This window comes from Panicum hallii, chromosome 9 (assembly GCF_002211085.1).
Source record: "Panicum hallii strain FIL2 chromosome 9, PHallii_v3.1, whole genome shotgun sequence".
In the NCBI taxonomy this organism is placed as follows: Eukaryota; Viridiplantae; Streptophyta; class Magnoliopsida; order Poales; family Poaceae; genus Panicum; species Panicum hallii.
In genome coordinates, this window is record NC_038050.1 from 36,639,579 (window position 1) to 36,659,252 (window position 19,674).

Genomic DNA, 19,674 nt, shown 5'->3' on the forward strand with positions numbered 1-19,674 from the left:
GTCCTACCCGAGTACTTCTCGGGTAGTTTCCTACCGTGTTCGACTAGTTTCACTATGAGTAGTTACAACAGATGTAGGACGTGAGCCATGTCCCATCCTGTATCCCAAGAGAAGTATGCCATATGTACAGTCCCATGTACCTGGGTCTGACAAGCCTCGAGTTCTTCGTTGTCGAGTACTGCAGGCGTCCGAGTACTTCTGAAGGCGTCTTCGAGTTCTCCTGAACTTCATCTTGAAGGTGTCCTCCGAGTACTTCCTTGGCTATGTCGAGACTGTGAGGTGCTCATGCCCCGAGTTGTTGTCCAGTCTTGAGTCTTCTATCCTTATCATCCAGCAGATTTGAAAAATAAGTCACTGATGACACCTGTCCCGCAGCCCCCGAACCTTGAATCCAAATCCCCAAGATTTGGAATGAAGGATCCAAATAATTGTGGCTTGCAATATATGGCATCAAAGATTTGATGGTGAACATGGGCAAATCGGTTCAGTAAATTTGAAAACCTCTTTTGTCAGGATAAATTCCCTAAGAAAATGGTTAAACATATTACTTCTCCAACAAACGCCCGAAGTTACCTCTCAAATCTATCTTTGGTCCCTGAGTCAGTGACTGAATAAGACCTCTAGGTAATAATCTGAAAAAACCACTTATTTCAGAATAAAATCCTAGAAATAATGGTTAACAAACATCTACCCAAGATAAATCTTAAAAGGCCTCTTGGATCGGGTATTGTCGAGTAGTTTTACAGTGTCCAGTGTTGAAACATGAGAGCTGTCCCTTGAGGCACGCTGAGTGCCCTATCCCATCGAGCCCCCGAGCCAAGGGGCCAGATGAGTGTCATAGAGTATATGTAGCAGTCGATGGCGTCAGCCCCCGAGCCCAGGCATCGAACAAGTAGCCGCTGGAGCTGGAACAATCGATGAAGCCATCTAGTCGGAGTCGGTCCCGACTAGGATTGTAGTCAAGGCAAGTAGTCGAACATGTGTAGAACTAGTCATAAACTGGTAAACCTCTTGCAATGGGAGCGAGGCCTCTTCAATAACATAGTATACAAGTCGAAAACTAGTAATATGTTACTAGAAATAAGGGAGCGAGGCCCCTTCAGCAAATTTTCGCGTAGTACCAGTTGTAAACCAGTAAAACGGCGTTGTACTGGAAATATGAGAGCAAGGCCCCATCAGTAGCCCAAAAGACTAGTTGGAAACTAGTAGTTAGTTACTGGAAGTATAGGAGTGAGGCCTCTTCAGCAAACTTGCGCGTAATACCAGTTGTAAACCGGTAAAATGGAGTTGTACTGGAAGTATGAGCACAAGGCCCCTTCAATAACCCAAAGACTAGTCGGAAACTAGTAATTAGGCACTGGAAGTATGGGAGTGAGGCCCCTTCAGCAAACTTGCATGTAATACCAGTCGTAAACTAGTAAAATGGAGTTGTATTGGAAGTATCAACCTCCAAGCACCAATAGAAGATGTTCCCAATTGATCAAGGATGAAAACGATGTAGATGCTCAATATTCCAAGAATTTGGTACCTCCTGGCCATCAGGGTACTGTAAGCGATAAGATCCAGGGCCTGTAACCTTATGCACAATGAAAGGTCCTTCCTATCGTGAGTTAAGCTATCATCCTGGATTTGTCGAAGAACTATATCTCCAACGTTGAAAGACCATCGTTGAATGTTTCTGTCGTGGTAACGATGAACTCCTTGTAAGTAGCGGGCCGACTGGAACAATGCATTGCATTAGATTTCTTCTACTGAGTCAAGCTCGAGATGTCTTGTAGTGTTAGCCTCGCCTTCTTCAAACATCTCCAGTCATGAAGACTTCCACATCATGTCAGCTGGTAGTATAGCTTTAGACCCGTATACGAGAAAGAAAGGTGACTGGCCTATGGTTTTGCTTGGTTGTGTGCGAAGCCTCCAGACTACTGATGAGATCTCATCGATCCACTTGCTGCCCTTTTTGTTGTTCTCATCATAGAGTTGTTTTTTCAATGCATCAAGAATCAAGCCGTTGGCGTGCTCAATCTAGCCATTGGCGCGCGGGTGAGCCACTGAAACATATTTGACTTCAATGGAACTGCGTTCACAAAAATCCCAGAACTTATGCGAGTGGAAATTGGATCCCAAATCTATAATAATAGTGTTGGGGAAGCCAAAACGATGTAAGATATCGCAGATGAAAGTAACCACTCGATTCGCCGAGAGCGTTGCGATTGGCTTGTACTCGATCCAATTGGTAAACTTGTCGATGGCCACCAACACGTGTGTGAAACCTCCTGGCGCAGTTGTTAAGGGCCCTATCATATCCAGGCCCCAGCATGCAAACGGCCATGAGGGTGGTATAGTGATGAGGTTATGAGCCGGAACATGGGGGTTTGCCAAAGAACTGGCAGTTGGTACACCGGCGAACGAGTGCTTCGGCATCTGCCAAAGCAGTCGGCCAGTAGAAATCCGATCGAAACGCCTTGCCGACTAGTGTACGAGAAGCCACATCGTTCCCGCACATGCCTTCATGAATCTCTTGGAGTATCTCTTTGCCCTCCTCCATGCTGACATACTTCATGAGTATGCCTGATGCTGATCCACGATTGCACAGGTTACCCCGACTAGAACATACCCTTTGCTACACCTTAGAATGCGAGTAGCTTCAGCGCTTTTTGGGATGACGCCGGGGGGTAGTTTGTGCTCCTGCATGTAGTCGATGAAGGCCACCCTCCAGTCAACCTCGATCATCAAGACCTCTCGATCGGGTTCCTTGGGACCCTGAGCGATGGAACTTGAGTCTGGTGCCCTGATGGAAGGGTGATGCAACTCATGAACGAAAACTCCCGGTGGGATGTTAGCTCGATTAGAGCCCAGTTTGGAGAGCACATCCGCGCCCACATTGTTGTCGTGAATCACATGGTGAATTTCCAACCCCGAGAACTTGTTCTCGATCTTGCGTATCTTCGTAACATAAGCATCCATGGTGTCCGTGTTGATGTTCCACTCCTTGTTGACTTGTTGAACCACCAGTAAGGAATCACCGTAGATGAGTAGTCGCTTGATGCCTAGGGAGATTGTCAGGTGTAGCCCGTGCAATAATGCCTCATACTCGGCTTCATTGTTAGAGACCTCGAATAGTATTTGAAATACGTACTTGGGCTATTCTCCTCTCCGGCTGATGAAAAGTACTCCCACACCACCGCCACCGAGCTTGAGTGAGCCGTCGAAGTACATGACCCAATGCTCCGGCTGGTTGGTTAGGGCTTCCACTTGGTTTTCTTGCCAGTCCGCCATGAAATCGACTAGTGCCTGCAGCTTGATGGTTGTCTAGGGCTTGAAGTCGAGTGTGAGGGCTTCCAGCTCCACGGCCCACTTGGAGATGTGCCTGGTAGTGTCACGATTGTGGAGGATATCTGCCAATGGGAAGTCATAGACCACCAGGATATTGTATGCATCGAAGTAGTGGCGGAGCTTCCTGGAAATGATGAGTATACCATAGAGTAGTTTCTGAATTATTGGGTAACGAACCTTGGATTCAGAGAGGACTTCACTGATGAAGTAAACTAGTCGCTACACCCCATAGGTGTGGCCTTCTTCATGTTGATCCACCACGATTGCCGTACTGACGACGTGAGTAGTCGCGGTGATGTAGAGCAGCAAATTCTCGCTTGGTTGGGGAGCCGTCAGGATGGGTGGCGACTGCATATGGTTCTTGAGATCTTGCAGCGCCTGGTTTGCCTCCTCGATCCACTGGAACTTGTCGTGGAGCTTGAGATTTTTGAAGAAGGGTGGTCCCCTTTCTCCAGGTCGGGAGATGAATTGATTCAAAGCTGCAATGTAGCCTATGAGCTTCTGGACGTCCTTGATCGTCCTTGGAGCATCCATGGCTATGATGGCATTGATCTTCTCTGGGTTGGCTTTAATTCCTTGGTGATTGACAATGAACTTGAGTAGTTTTCCTTGAGGCATGCCAAAGACGCACCTCGTCGGGTTAAGCTTCCATCGAAACTGTCGTAAGCTGTTGAATGTCTCCTCGAGATCAGTGATGAACTCGTCGTGGGATCTGATCTTGATGACCACGTCGTCCATGTAAGCTTCAACGTTGTGGTGTAGCTGGTCTGCGAGGCACAATTGGATGGCCCATTGGTAGGTGGCTCCTACGTTCTTCAACCCGAATGACATTGTAGTGTATGCGTATGCTGCAATGGGGGTGATGAATGCTGTTTTGATCTGATCTTCTTTCTTGAGAGCTATCTGATGGTAGCCCAAGTAGCAGTCGAGGAAGGAGAGCAAGATGCAGCCAGCCGTAGAGTCGATGACTTGGCCGATGCGTGGGAGCGCGAAGGGGTCCTTTGGGCAATGCTTATTGAGATCAGTATAATCCACACACATCCTCCATTCATTATTATTATTTTTCAAGACTAGTATAGGGTTAGCTAACCACTCGGGGTGGTACACTTCTTTAATAAAACCAGCTGTGAGTAGTTTTGCTAGCTCCTTCTTGATGGCCTCCCTCTTGTCGAGGGCGAAGCATCATAGTCGTTGCTTCTTCGGAGTGGCTTTAGGGTTGACTTTTAGGCAATGCTCAATCATGTCACACCTGGTTTTGAAAAGAGAACCGAATGCATCTCATATGTGCGCCAGGATCAAGTTCCACACATATGATAGACGTCACAAGTGTATACCCGAAACAATGCAATAATGAAATAGAGTATCATAGTACTTTATTATATGACCGGAAGTCTTAATCTTAAGCGAATAAATAAACATTTATTACTAGCAGCGGACTTCAACTTCACAGGCAGATGACTGGGAGACATATGCCTAGTACTCTTCGAGATCTTCAGGGAACTCCGGACAATTATCTTGTTTTGAGCAGCATTGGTTTTAATAAAGCAGGGGTGAGTACATTTATGGTTGGTACTCAGCAAGTGGAGTAAATTATATGACATACAAGGCTGAAATCAAGGAAAAGCTGACAGGGTTTGACTGCGATAAGCATTTTTAGTTGATCAAGTTTTACTTAGCAAGCATTAACTAAGTGTAAGTATATACCAATCCTTAAATAAATAAAAGATATATGATAATAACAATAAATAAAGAGCATCAATTTAGATCATCTTTAAGTTCAATTATCATGTGAGGGTCCAAACCACTCTTAACCGTGAGCACGACTGATATATTAGTTTTTACTCTGCAGAGGTTGTACACTTTAGCCACAACTCGTGTTTCCCTTGATGCCCGGGTTTGCAAGGCCCTTAAACACTTCCAAGGTGAGTGGCATGGATTCACTACGAGGCTTTTACAAAGATTCCTTAACTTGCAACGGTCCGCTAAGGTTTCAGGCCGCAGTGGTCATAACCCTCCCTAATGAGGCGGTACCTTAGCCAAGGACCATAAACAAAGCCTCGAAGAGGACCGAGCTATACCCCATCAACGCACTCCCCTCTTGCCCTTTCGGGTAAGACCATCACAAGCTAAAGTTTCTAATTAATTAGCCAAGACCAGAGCCATATTATGGTTGCTCTATTTTCTTGGGTGGTTCTCCATGTTTCAATTAATGCAATGATCTTAATTATCACCATAAAAGTATTCTAGAACATGAGTAAACCAGCATAGCATGATTTCATGTTACCCAACCAAAGTCTAAGAAAAGCAAGTAGCGTTGCTACAACATATATATAATAACCCAGATTTAATCAAGGAAGTTCAAAACAAACTAGGCACATCCTTAGTTTGGGATCCATCATATTCTAGACACATGCATGCATATACAGTAAATGTGTGTATTTATCAAGTTATTGGGACTGGAGTATGACCAAGGACCACTTGCCTTCGTCAAAGAACTGCTGCTGCTTGGGAACATCTTCAAAGCTTTGCTCTTACGGTCCCTCGAACTGCGCACTGTCTATCGTAACACACAAGTACATACAAGCAAACAAATATGATAAATAATAAATAGTACACCAAACCATATAAATAGAACAAAATAACATTATAAAGCTACTGTACATGTCGCAAGGATCGCGTGAGCGCAAGAATCAATGAAAACGGAGTTCAAACAGAGAAGTTATGGCTAAAACATGATTCTAGGGGCTTATTCGTAGAAGTTTTAAAACTAAAAGGGCTCTGAACCAAGAAACCGAGGGCTAGAATATAATTAAACCTTAGATCTAGGGTTTAGATTGCAAAATAGAAGAATAAGGATCTATTCGCGAATACTTTTGAACTGCCGTGGACTGCGGGTTGATTTCTATGAAACTTAGGGGCTAAAGTGCAAAGTTGCCTCGGGTTGACCGGTATCTGATTCACTTGACTCGGGTTAGATCTAATCTAACCCGTTGGATCGGGATCCAACGACTGTGAGCGGCTGACGGCGCGGGGGCGGCGGCACTGAGCACTGGCGGCGAGGGGATGCAGCGGCGGGCGGCGGCGGTTCGCTGGAGTAACGCATAAACATGTTTCCGGGCACAGTTTAGGCTCGGGTTTGTCCTGGGAGCAAGAGAGCGAGGCGGGGAGTGCATCTATAGGCTCATGAAGAGGCGACGGTGGCCGGAGATGGCGGCCGGCGGCGAGGTGCGGCTCAGGGCGACGGCGAGCCATTGGGCGCATGGGAAAGTGGGGAAAACGTGGAATAACTGGCGGGCGATGATCCTTACCCCACGGCAGAGCTTGTATTAAGTAAATTACTATTAATTCACCCTAAATGCTATAAAATCAAAATGATGGAATAAAAACCTTACGGATCCATAAATTCTAGCCAAATTTATTTAGGTTTTTAGTTTGAAAATTAGGGTGTTACAAACCTACCCCCCTTAAAAGGAATCTCATCCTCGAGATTCGGCTGGGCTAGCAAAGAGCTGGGGAAATTCTGCCTATAACTCGTCCTCTCGTTCCCATGCAGCCTCATCCTCTGCATGGTGACTCCACTGAACCTTACACATCTGTATCCTTTTACTCCGGGTGATTCTCTCCGATGTGTCCATGATTTTTACCGGGTGCTCCGTGTAAGTCAAATCATCCCGCACATCTAACTCCTCCAGTGGCAACTATTCCTCTGGTACCCTCAAACACTTCTTCAACTGTGATATGTGGAACACGTTGTGCACATCTGACAGTCACACAGGTAGCTCTAGCTGGTAAGGTACCTCACCTTTCCGTTCCAAGATCCTGGACGGGCTAATGTGTCAAGGTGACAACTTTCCTTTGACCTTGAATCTGCACAATCCTCTGATAGGTGACACTTTCAGATACACAAAGTCTCCTTCTTCAAAAGTCAACTCTCACCGTCGAGTATCTGCATAACTTTTCTGCCTCGACTGAGCCACTTTCAAATTCTCACGGACAACCTATACCTGTCGCTCGGCCTCTTTATTGATCTCAGGCCCGAACAACAGGCTTTTGCCTGTCTCACTCCAATACAATGGAGTTCTACACTTCCTGCCATATAGTGCCTCAAGCGGTGCCATCTTCAAACTGGCTTGATAACTGTTGTTGTAGGAGAACTCTGCCAACGGCAAACTCTTATCCCAACTGCCTCCGTGTTTTAGGGCATAAGCCCTAAGCATATCCTCCAATACCTGGTTTGTCCTTTCTGTCAACCCATCAGTCTACGGATGATAAGCGGAGCTGAAATTCAACTTCGTGTCCATCGACTCATGCAACTTCTGCCAAAATCGAGATGTGAACTGAGTATCTCTGTCTAACACTATCTTCTTAGGTACCCCATGCAAACACACAATTCGGGAGATATATAAATCCGTTAATCGTGCCCCTGTGTAGGTAGTCTTCACCGGTATGAAGTGAGCTACTTTGGTCAAACGATCCACTATGACCTATATGGAATCATAACCATCTCGGGTGTGTGGCAATCCCACGATGAAATCCATACCAATTTCTTCCCATTTCCATTCTAGCACCTTCAATAGCTGTAACAAACAGGCTGGTCTGTGATGTTCTGCCTTGACCCTCTGACACACATCACACAGTGCCACATGAGCTGCAACATCACGCTTCATGCCATACCACCAATATCTCTCCTTCAAATCTTGATACATCTTGGTACTGCTCGGATGGATAGAATAAGCTAAGTCATGAGCTTCCTGCAAAATTTTCTCATGAAGGTGATCCACATCGGGCACACATATTCTCTTTCGGAACCACACAGTTCCATGTTCTTCTTCTATGAAGTCAGGTGCCTTGCCTGCTTCTATCATCTTCTTTATCCCCTGAATCTTAGGATCCTCAAGCTGACCCTTCCGTATCTCTTGCTCGAGAGTCGGTTCTACTTCCATAGTGATTCCTTCCGTATGAGCAATGAACCCAAGGTTGAGTCGTTCAAATTCTTTATATAATTCTCGAGGCATCTGGCTAGCCATTGTCATGTTCACATAGCTCTTGCGACTCAAGGCATCAGCAACCACATTTGCCTTCCCTAGATGATAGTGTATCTCCAGGTCATAATCCTTAATGAGTTCTAATCATCTTCGCTGTCTCAGGTTGTGGTCACTCTGAGTGAAAATGTACTTCAGATTCTTGTGATCAGTGTATATCTGACATCTGTGACCCAACAAATAGTGCCTCCATATCTTCAACTCAAGGTCATGTGTAGGATAGTTCTGCTCATGTTTCCTCAACTGACGGGACGCATATGCAATCACGTGTCCCTCTTGCATTAATACACAAACAAGACCTTGTTTAGAAGCATCACAGTAGATGTCGAACCTCTTGTGAATATCAGGCATAGCCAATACAGGCGCGGTAGTCAAGCTTTTTCTCAACTCTTCAAAGCTGTTCTGACATGCCTCTGAGCATATAAACTTTTCTTTCTCCAGTAGTGATGTAAGGGGTTTCACTATCTTAGAGAAGCCTTCTATAAATCTCCTGTAATATCCCGCGAGTCCTAGAAAACTCCGGATCTCTGATACTATCGTTGGCGGTTCCCAATTCAACACATCCCTTACCTTTCCTGGATCCACTGCAACACCTCCACCTGTGATAACATGACCAAGGAACGAGACCTCTTTCAACTAGAATTCACACTTACTGAACTTGGCATACAACTGATTATCTCTGAGTTTCTGCAGAATAAGCCTCAAATGTTCCTCATGTTCCTCCTCATTCCTGGAGTACACCAAAATATCATCAATGAATACCACCACGAACTTATCAAGATACTCCATGAACACTTTATTCATCAGATACATGAAGTAGGCTGGAGTATTAGTCAACCCAAATGATATGACTGTGTATTCATAAAGCCCATATCTGGTAGTGAATGTTGTCTTGGCAATATCTGAGGGTCGTATCCTTAACTGATGATACCCAGACCTCAAGTCAATCTTAGAGAATACCCTAGCTCCCTTCAACTGATCAAACAGGTCTTCTATACGAGGCAGTGGATACTTGTTCTTGATGGTAACCTAATTCAAAGCTCTATAATCAACACACATCCTCTGTGTACCATCTTTCTTTTCAACGAATATCACGGGTGCTTCCTAAGGTGAAGAACTAGGATGAATGAACTGTTTATCTAACAATTCTTTTAGCCGTTTCTTAAGTTCTTCTAGTTCACCAACTGACATTCTATATGGCCTCTTAGCAATAGGTGAAGTACCAGGTAAAAGATCTATGATGAATTCAATGTCGCCTTCAGGTGGCATACCTAGTAAATCATCGGGGAAACATTTGGGTACTCACAGATGACTCTGATGTTCTCAATCGAATCGGCCTTCAACTGATTCACTGTACAGTCTGCTGCCGATGGAAGTGTTGCGACGAACTCAAATGGTTCACCTACTGAGCTAGTGAGAATCACAGATCGCTTGGAACAGTGAATGACTGCGTCGTACTTCGTCAACCATCCCATTCCGAGAATGATGTCAATACCACTGGACTGCAAGACTATTGGATTTGCATAGAATTCCCTTCCCATAGTCTATATCTTCACCCCAAGACACTGATACATAGCCCTCATGTTTCCCCCAGTTGAATTTACTAGCATGGAACTAGGCATGGTGCATAGGGGAATGGAGTACTTAGCAACGTACTCGGCGGAAATGAAAGTATGCGATGCTTCGGAATCAAATAAACTGATACAGGGGCTGAGTTGACAAGGAACATACCGAACACAACATCCTGAGCCTCCTGAGCAGCCTCCACGGCCACATGATTCACACGCCCGCGGATGAAGTTCTGTTGACCCTTGTTGTTCAGCGGCATCTGGTTGTTGTTTCTGGGCTGTTGCTGTTGTGGAGTCTACCTCTGTCCACTGTTGTTGAACTGGCCTGGAGTATTCTGGACGTTCCTCTTGGGACAACCATTGGCATAGTGTCCCACCTGACCACATCTAAAGCACGTATTACCACCGGTGGGAACAGGGGCATTGTTCCTCATAGGTGTTCCAGTAGGGGTGTTCTGGCGATTCTGAGGAAAATTGGAACGCTGCGCTGACTGACCAGCATGCTGAGCCTACTGCTGTTGGTTCTGTTGGTTGGGGCGCTGGTATTGATTCTGCCCGTAGTTGTGACAGTTCGAGTACCTGTGAACTAGGCACGTAATTTGTTAGAGTGAAGTATGTGCTTGTTAGTGTAAAGCTTGTGTATGCTTATGTGAAGCTTTTGAAAATTTAAAGTGCAAGTAAAAAGGGTATTTTTAATTACAGAAAAACCTAGGGTTGTTCTTGCAAAATGTATTTGGATAAGGGGTAACTTCAAAATATGTGAAGGATGGTTTTGCAAATATATTTTTCTTACTTTATTCCTTGTAAAAAAATATATATATTTATTCAAAAGTTTCATTTGAAATGTATGTGTTGAATTGTGTAAAAGTTTAGGAAAAGTGGTGAAAATAAGGGTATTTATGTAATTTTATAAACGTACAAGCCCTTTTATGCAAGTAGTTGAATTACAAAAGTAACTTTTAAAGTTACTCAGGGCTGAAGTGTAAAAGGTGCAAGTCATCATGACATGTCTATCCAATCATTATGACGTGTCTATCCCGTCATCATGACGTGTCATAAATACTTGCATTTAGGTCCTAAATGTTATGAAATTACACTCTTTAGGACAAAAGTAATTCAAATCCAACTTTTGTTCAAAATTTAGTGTGTAAAGATATAAACTTTGAGTTTTTGAACTTGGGCCCTAAAGCAATGTTGTAGAGTTTGAAAAACTCTCCAACTTTCATTTTGGGCATTTCTTCATTAGGGTTTTAAATTAATGTGAAATTTATGCTTTATAGAAAGGTCCTTGCAATTTTCTAGATTTGCGCATAAGTCCTTGGGAGAATTCCATTTCTCCTTCTCCTCTCTGTTTTTCTTCTCTCTGGCACCCTTTCTTTTTCCCACCGTCGGCGTCTCTCTTTCTCTCTCCCTCGCCTCCAATCTTATCTCCACCCAGGCCGCCCCTTTTTCTCCTCCACGCGGTGCAGGCGTGGGCGGCGTAGGGCGCCGGGCGGGCGGCTGCGGCTCAGCGCGGCTCAGGCGGCGCAGGCTGGTGGCGCGGGCGCGCAGGCGCGCGCGAGCCGGCGCGGTGCGGCGCGGCTCGGGCGGCGCAAGCGCGGGCGCGGCGCAGGCGACGGCGCGGGACTGGCGCTGGCGGCGTGCGGGGCGTGCAGGCGGTGCTGGGGCGCAGCGCGCGGCGCTGGCGGCGCGGGAGCAGCGCATGGCGCAAGCGCGCTGGAGAGGGCCGGTGGCGCGGGAGCTGCGGCTCGGCGTGGTCCCGCACAGGGCCTCACGCGTGAAGGAGCTGGGGTGGTCCGGCACCAAGCCTGCGAGGTGGCCGAGCGGCACTCGGGACCTGGCGGCGCTCAGGGCTCCTTTCCCCGTGGGCCGGTGGCGACGGTGCGCAGGTGCGTGTGCGAGGGAGGAGCCGCGGCGCTGGCGGCGCTGGAGTGACGACGTGCAGGGCAATGGCGTGCAGGGCGACGGCGTGCAGGGCGGTGACGTGCAGCGCATGGCGGTGTCCCCGCTGGGCGAGCTCAAGCCGCGACCGGGTCGGTGTACAGGGAGGTGGCGCGCGGTGCGGGAAGAGCTGCAGTGCGGCGGCTGCGGGCAGATTCGCACGGGAGCAGTGGGGCCGCGCGTGGGGGACGTCGGAGGCCGTCGAGGAGAAGGCAACGGAAGGCACGGCCCTGATGCAGACAGACCACGGCCCTCGCGGAGGCGGAGGGGCGGTTATGATGCGGCGAGCCGGAAGGAGAGGCGGCGAAGCGAAGGCGGCGACCGGGTGCGACGAGCTCGAAGGAGCTAGGTGTAGCCAGGCACGGCGAACTCCCTTCATTCATGCGGAGGTCGAGGCAGGAGCAACGCAGCGCGGGTTCGACGCACAGCGCAAGACCGGCGGTGGTGGTAGACCGGCCCTGATGGCGTCACAGCAGGAGGAGAGGGCGGTTGCAGCACACGCGCGTGAGCAGAGGAGGCTCAGCCCGTGAGCAGGAGAACCCTATGATTCGCGAAGGAATAAGCATAGCGAACCAATCTGGCCCTATCGGCTTCTCCCATAAGACCACGACGTCCAGCAGCTCCTATTCCTTGCCGATCGGCCAAGCAAGACCACAACACATCCAGAAAACTCCTGGACCCTCTTATCGAGCTTCATTGAATCCCTTCGCCGAAACATCGCCAGCCAACCGCCATCACCACGAATCACCGCGGGGATTACCCCTCCGGCCATCCTCCACCCACTACAATCCCCTGGCAAGCTTCTTCGTCACCCACAGAACCTTGTCCCCGTCGAGCTCTTCTCATTGCTGATCCTGTTCATCGCGGGAATTCACTTTCCGCCCATTATTCTCTACAACCAAGGCTACCCTAAGGTTTGCCCTGACCCACTGAATCTTCCTAATGCCGGCGACCCCTTTGCCGGAATATCATCGTTATCTTCCTGTTCTCTGTTTTCCCCGACCAGGGACTTAATTGCTTTGATTTAGAAAGTTCTAGGATGTTCTTTGTAAAATTTCCAAAGCCTTCTTTATTTCAAATCAGTGAACTTCTACATTTCATAGGAATTCGTAAGAAGTTCATAAAAATACAAAATCGGTTTTGTTTGAATCTTTAGGTCAAAATCTACAAGTTTTATGTTGTGATCTTGAGTTGAAAGTCTTTGATTTGTAGTCTAGGTTAAATATTAGGGAATGAGTGCTTTATTGTATCTTATGTTGTATGCATGTGTTGTAGCGGAAATATAGATCATAGGATATGTGTCTCAAGTGGAGATGTGTGATATTTAGTTAATCTTTTCACACGAGTGCTCATATCCCTGCCATCAAGACATTGTTCTCATCTTGATTGCCGTCTCCTTAAGGTCCTTTCCATATAAGAATCCTTGTTAGTTCGTATGTGCACTGCTGCTTAGCTAATACATCTCTGCAGCTATGCTTCAGCGTCGGCTATCAGCTCCGCCGCTAAGCATCCGTTTCCTTTAAGTCTATGATGTTTCTGTGTAACAGCTGTCAGCTGATGCACTTCTTTTGATATGCTTCTACCATTGGCTGGTTAGCTGATCCGGTTGTTACCCTTCTAATATCGGCTACTGTCGATACAATTCTTTTGTTCTATCCTACATCGGCTGCACATAGTCGATGTATCGAAGATGCACACACGATCTTAGGATTCTTGCTATCGGCCAATCCAAGCCGATTCTAGTTGTCTTCCATATCAATCTAATATGGCCGATCAATCCTTAGTCTTCCCATCCTTATCCACACACTTCTATCAGCCGATTTATCGGCTGAGAGATCGGCTATATATCTATCGGTCACATACCCTCAACCACACCCAGTTACCTAGGATTACACTTAAGCACATCTCAATTAAGACACAGCTGCTTTAGGAATCACCCCTCTACTAAAGTAATCGATGCTTTCATCGATCAATTAGGAACCCTATGCACCTATCAATCGGCTACACGAGCCAAAGTACACAACCCTAGATCAGTAAACTAACACAGTAGACACGCCTCTGTTAGGCACAACCAAAGCACATCAATCGGCTAAACCTGATGCATCCTCATCGGTTAAGGCCAAGACCAATGCACCAACCAATTAGATAGACTAGAAACATGCTGATAATCCAATCGGCAAGATCCTCCTTTGATCTATCCTTGTAACACTGTACCTTTAATATTCCTATATCAGTCGTTTTAACCTTAGGTAAAACCAAATCAGTTAATCTCTTCTGCTCATATCCAGAAACTACTCCTGCCGATTTCTATTCCAAATAGAAATCAGCAGATTTCCTAAAACTGTATAGAGAGCTCCCTTCTTTACCAATTCTATCCGCTAAAACCCTGTTGTTTTCCATCGGCTCTGTTGGAACCTTCAACAAATAGCCGATTTTAATCAGTTGTCCAACTAAAGCTCTACCCAAGTTAGTTTCTAATTTTTTTTATTGTTATGTGAGTAGCATGTTAAATGAGTGTTGAATTGCAACTTTATTATAAAGTAAGGTAGTTTCATATGCACACTTTGAATGTAATATTGCATTGCATGTAGATACGACTACTTCCGCAAAAGGTACCTACGAGATCTTCCAGGAGTCTGTAGAGGATGTTTCTGAAGACCAAATGAACGTCACCGAGGGATGTCGGAAGCCCCGAACCAACGTTCGGAAGATAACAATACTAACATCCCTGACTTCAGCCTCACTAGTAAAGGCAAGCCCCGATGCATATCCCAATATTTGATTTTATTACAATTTCATTAATATATTATATATCTTGCATTAAGTCTAGGAGTTGAAATGAAACCCTAGTTGCATAAGTGTCACACCCGATTTATAAGAACATAAATCGAGCAATCATATATGCGCCAGGATCAAGTCACGCATATATACAACAGATTATCAAGATATCACAACACATGTCACGAATAAAAGCGTATAAATTATAAAATGAATATCTTTATTACAACTGAATCAAGAATCAGTTCAAGGAATGCGGAAGCGTAAAATGGATACATGAAGAGCTGGGCGCCACAGGGACGTCGACTGGGAGACAAACGCCTAGAAGTCGTCGAAGCTGCTGACGTAGTCCTCCACGTTGCCGGGCACTGAGCAGCAGTCGAAGATATCCGAAATAGAACAGAAGAGTAGAGAGGCAAGTGTGAGTACAAACTCGTACTCAACAAGTATAACACAAACTATGAGGCTCTAGGCTAGCTGACTCAACTGCATTAGCTTTTAATCTTGGCAAATTTTTATTTAAGCTAATTACTACAAGTGGATGAGTTACCATAACCCAAATTGCATAAGAAATTAATCAGTATTAATTAAGAACTACTGGGAACCATCCAAACCAAAACCACCCGGGGAATCTCCCTAATCAAAGGTTGATAACCCCACTAATCAGACGGAGGATCTGGGCCGCTCATGACTGTGAGCACAGCTGATATATCGGTTTTACACTCTCGAGAGGTTGCACAACTTTACCCACAAGTCGTGAGCTACGCTAGTTGTTCATCACACTTCCTTAGGTGAGATGGCTAGCAAGCGCACTACGAGACCGTTACAAAGGATCACATTGGTAAGCCGTAACCGCTAAGGATTCTGGATCAGCAACGATGGGGCCCACCTCCGGGGGTACAAGACACACAGCACAGACCAAGCCGGAGGAGCAGGGACCATTGAAGCTTACCACCCCTCTTGCCCACGCAGGTATGTTACTCCCGAACCAACACGACCTAATTAGTAAGTCAAGACCGTCCCATTCCAGTCTTGTAGTTGCGCAGTTGTCCCAAGTTGTCGCTCTATGAACCGGTCCTTATGGAGAGTGGCCAACCAAGCACTAAGCACCGTGCTGGCCCCCTAAACCTTGTTTCTACAAAAACATCTTTTAAGGACGCACAAACCACTCAAGCACACAGCACAGAGGGTCGGCTCCAGAATTAAGTTGCATAAGATCATTAACAAATTAATTAAAAAGGACCAAGTGTGTTATAGCGCAGCAACCTAGCACAACTAACCAAAATGCAACCCAAAGGGTATATATAAAGGATATAAAGTGGCTAGGAAAGTCCTTATAGGCATACAGTATTAAAATGCAGTATGAAATTGTATTAAAAGTGATAGGAGGTTCATGTTATACTTGCCTTCCTCGTACTCTCCCGGCTGCTGGTCGAACTGCTCGGAAGAAGGCTCCTGGTACTGCTCCGGTGGCTCGACGTCTACTCACGATCGTAAGAGCAATACATGGTCCACACGTGCACACACATGCAAACAATAGCAAAATATAAGAAACAGTACACCAATACAATAGAACAGCACATAAAATTGGCCTAGAACTATTCTACGCGTTACAACGATCGCGTGGACATAAAGAGCGCTTAAAACGGAGCTAAAACGCAAAATCTAGGGCTAAAACAAGGTCCAGGGACTAAACTGTAAGAAAAACAGAACTTCCAAGAAGTTCTGGACAAAAACCAGGAACCTAAACGTAATTAAAGGCTAAACGCAGGGGCTAACACGTGAAAATACAGGGCTTGGACTGCGGGTTCAAATTCTATAAAGATCAAGGGCTTCGGTGCAAGAAATAGGGCTAAACTGCAATTGTTATTGAACTGTAGTGGACTGCGGGTTGATTCTTGAAAAGCGCAGGGGCTCTTTAACAAAATGGCCAGGCTGAAGCGGTACGCGCTAATCCGGACCACTGGATCTAACTTCCACGGCCCAGATCAGATCTATTTCGCGAAGGGGTATACGCGCATCGTGGCCGCTGGATCTAGATCTAACGGTTTACACGCGATCCGGTTCGGACGGTCCGATCTAACTGCCGTTTACGGACGGTCCGATCTGACTGAGGGGGTCCGGTCCACTGGATCTTGATCGGAGGGCTGGGATGGAAGAGGTACGCGGGATCTAATCCCGACCGCTGACTTCGGATCGGACGGCTCGGGTCGGGTCGGGGAGCACAGGCGGCGGCAGGAGACGCCGGCGATCAAGCCCGCGGCGGCGCGGCTCGGGAGCTCGCCGGAGACACGCGATCACGCGTTCCCGGGGACATTTCACGACGAGATCAAACCCAGGAGGTAGAGCACAACGCGGGGAACCTAGCTGGGCACTTGAGGAGGTGGATTCGAGCTCGGTTAGGGTGGAACGACGGCGAGAGCGGCTTGGCACGACAAACCACGCCGGCGTGCGCGCGGTCTCATTGACGTGCGGGCCCGAGGAGGGGAGCTCGCCGGGGATCCCGGGGAGGGAGGTTGCGCCGGAGAAGAAGGGAGGAAGGAGAAGGGGGCGGGCCCGGGCTGGCAGCGAGAGGAAAGAGAGGCGCGGACGCTCGGGCTGGGGAAGAGGGAATGGGCCGGCTTGGCCCATGCGGGGGAAGGAGGAGAGAAGAGGGAGTGGGCCGGGCTGAGAGAAGGGAACTGGGCTGCCCTTTTCTTTTCTTTTTCTTCTTTCCTTTTTCTTTCCTACACTCAAACAAACTCTTTGAATTCAAATAGATTTGAATTCAAACCCTGCAAGCTCAACACAAGAAAAATAATGCTCCAGCATGAATGCACAAACATGTTGACCCTATTATTAGTTTTATTTTCTTGTGTTATAAATTGTCTTAAATGCAAGGCAAATTAGAGAAAAAGCTTGGAAATTTCATTTGAGCCAAAATAAATTCACTATAATCTAAAGAAATTACCTTTGGGGTGTTACAATAAGATCTTAGAAATCCAATGGATTGTACCCAAGTCCTTATCGCATAGATGCTCTGCTAAATAGGACCGGTAAAAGTCGGGTGATTTCCTGTCACTCGCGCGATGTAGGAATTGCTTATTTACAATTCTGCAATCATTATAAGGATGATGGACAGGGTCGTGTACTATATCATGACCTGAAGATTTACCATGTCTATTTTGATAAAAGTGTTAAGGTCGAAGTGTGTGGTAATGGTGGCTAAGCATTTGAAAGTACTAGCCACATGCCGCGAAATATGGTAAGCTGTAAGCCTAGTACCCGAATGGCCCGGCAAATGGACACGTCTCCACCACTCGACTTTTATTTTATGTTTACATGCACCGACGTGTGGGAGTACGTTCTGCAAAGCAGACAGGAATACGGGATCATGTAGTCACGCTACAGGCGTATGTCCTGCACAATTGGTGTGCGTACGGTCCTGCAGTCGCTTATGGTGGCCCTGATCCATAACCCGGAATATGAGGGAAACGGTTGCTTCGGAACGATCTTTGGATGTTCCAAGCATGTGAGTTAGGTTTACCTTGCAAGGTTGAATTCGATTCAGAATCGTCCGCTTCTCACTTAGATTGAGACTGCTTATCCCTTTTACCACATAGAGTAAATAGTGTAACTGTTGATGGAATAATCTGGATGGATGATAATCTCTATCTTGCTTGTTTAGTATAGGTGCTTACCTAGAATGGCTAATCAAGCTAGAATCTGAAAGCTAAAACTTGAAAGTAAGTTCTACTCTTTGTTGCTTTTCAGCTAAAAATAAACCCAGAGCCTTTACAATGCCTTCATGAGTCTAGTTATGGGCTAAAGTATACCCAATCCCAGGTAAGCCTTGCTGAGTATTAGTATACTCAGTCTTGCTAGTTATATGTTTTTCAGGTAAAGCCTTTGAAGACCCTACTCTTCCCCTGTTTTGGCCCTGTGCTGTTCCAGACGGTTGGTCCGTGGAATGGGATCCGACCCCAGCCAACATTGATGATACCGAGTGATGTCGTGCCCGGGCTTCGCATGATATCCGTCTTGACGACGTGTTGTGAATCATCGCGTATGTTTTCTGCTGCCAAAAACCATAACTTTAACAGTTTGTAATGTTTTCTCTAAACTTGAAACTTCATACTACTTTTGGAAACTCTTGTAATGTAATTCCCTGTGATGTAAAATACGATGGTGACTGTATCTCTGGACTCACCTTCGTGTGAGGTAACCTTATTTGATCCTGTATTCGGTGGTTTATCGGGACGTTACCCGACAGTTCAAGGGATTATACCGTTTGAAGCACGTTGGAGCCCTCAGGAATGGACTCGCGTACTTGAGCCGGTATAATTCAGGTTGGTCCTGCCACAGTAGTTGACACCCTGTCCTCCAGTGTGAAAAGGTGTCCTTTGCGGGGGCGCGAAACGAGGGTGGGAGTTGCTGCTGAACTGCCCTGATGACTCAAACTTTCTTTTTTGCTCCCCCATCTTCTTGCGAGCATGCTCCACCATAATGGCATTGTCCACCATCTTCTGGAAGTTCTCAAAAGTGTGCACCATCAGCTAATACTTGATAGGACCAATCAGACCATCCTTGAAGTGATCCTGCTTCTCTACGTCATCTGCTACATCTGCGGGAGCGTAGCAAGACAACTGGATGAACTTGTCCCGGTACTCACTCACAGACATTGATCCCTGTTTCAGCGCAAGGAATTCTTGCTTCTTGAGCTTCATCAGACTCTTGGGTATGTGTTGCTCCTTGAATTAGTTCCTGAACTCCTGCCAAGTGATGGTGTTGGGGGCGATGTGAGCTACAGTGTAAGCATCCCACCAATCTGCAGCAGTTCCTTCCAATCTGCCTGAAGCATAAAGGACCTTCTCTCTGTCCGTACACTAGATGATGTTCAGCATCTTCTCCACTGTCTTGATCCAATCATCAGCTTGCAGAGGATCAGGTGAGTGAGAAAATAAGAGAGGTTTGTGGCTCATGAACTCTCTGTGCCTATCTCTAGCTGGCAGTGGTGGCGGTGGTGGAGCTTG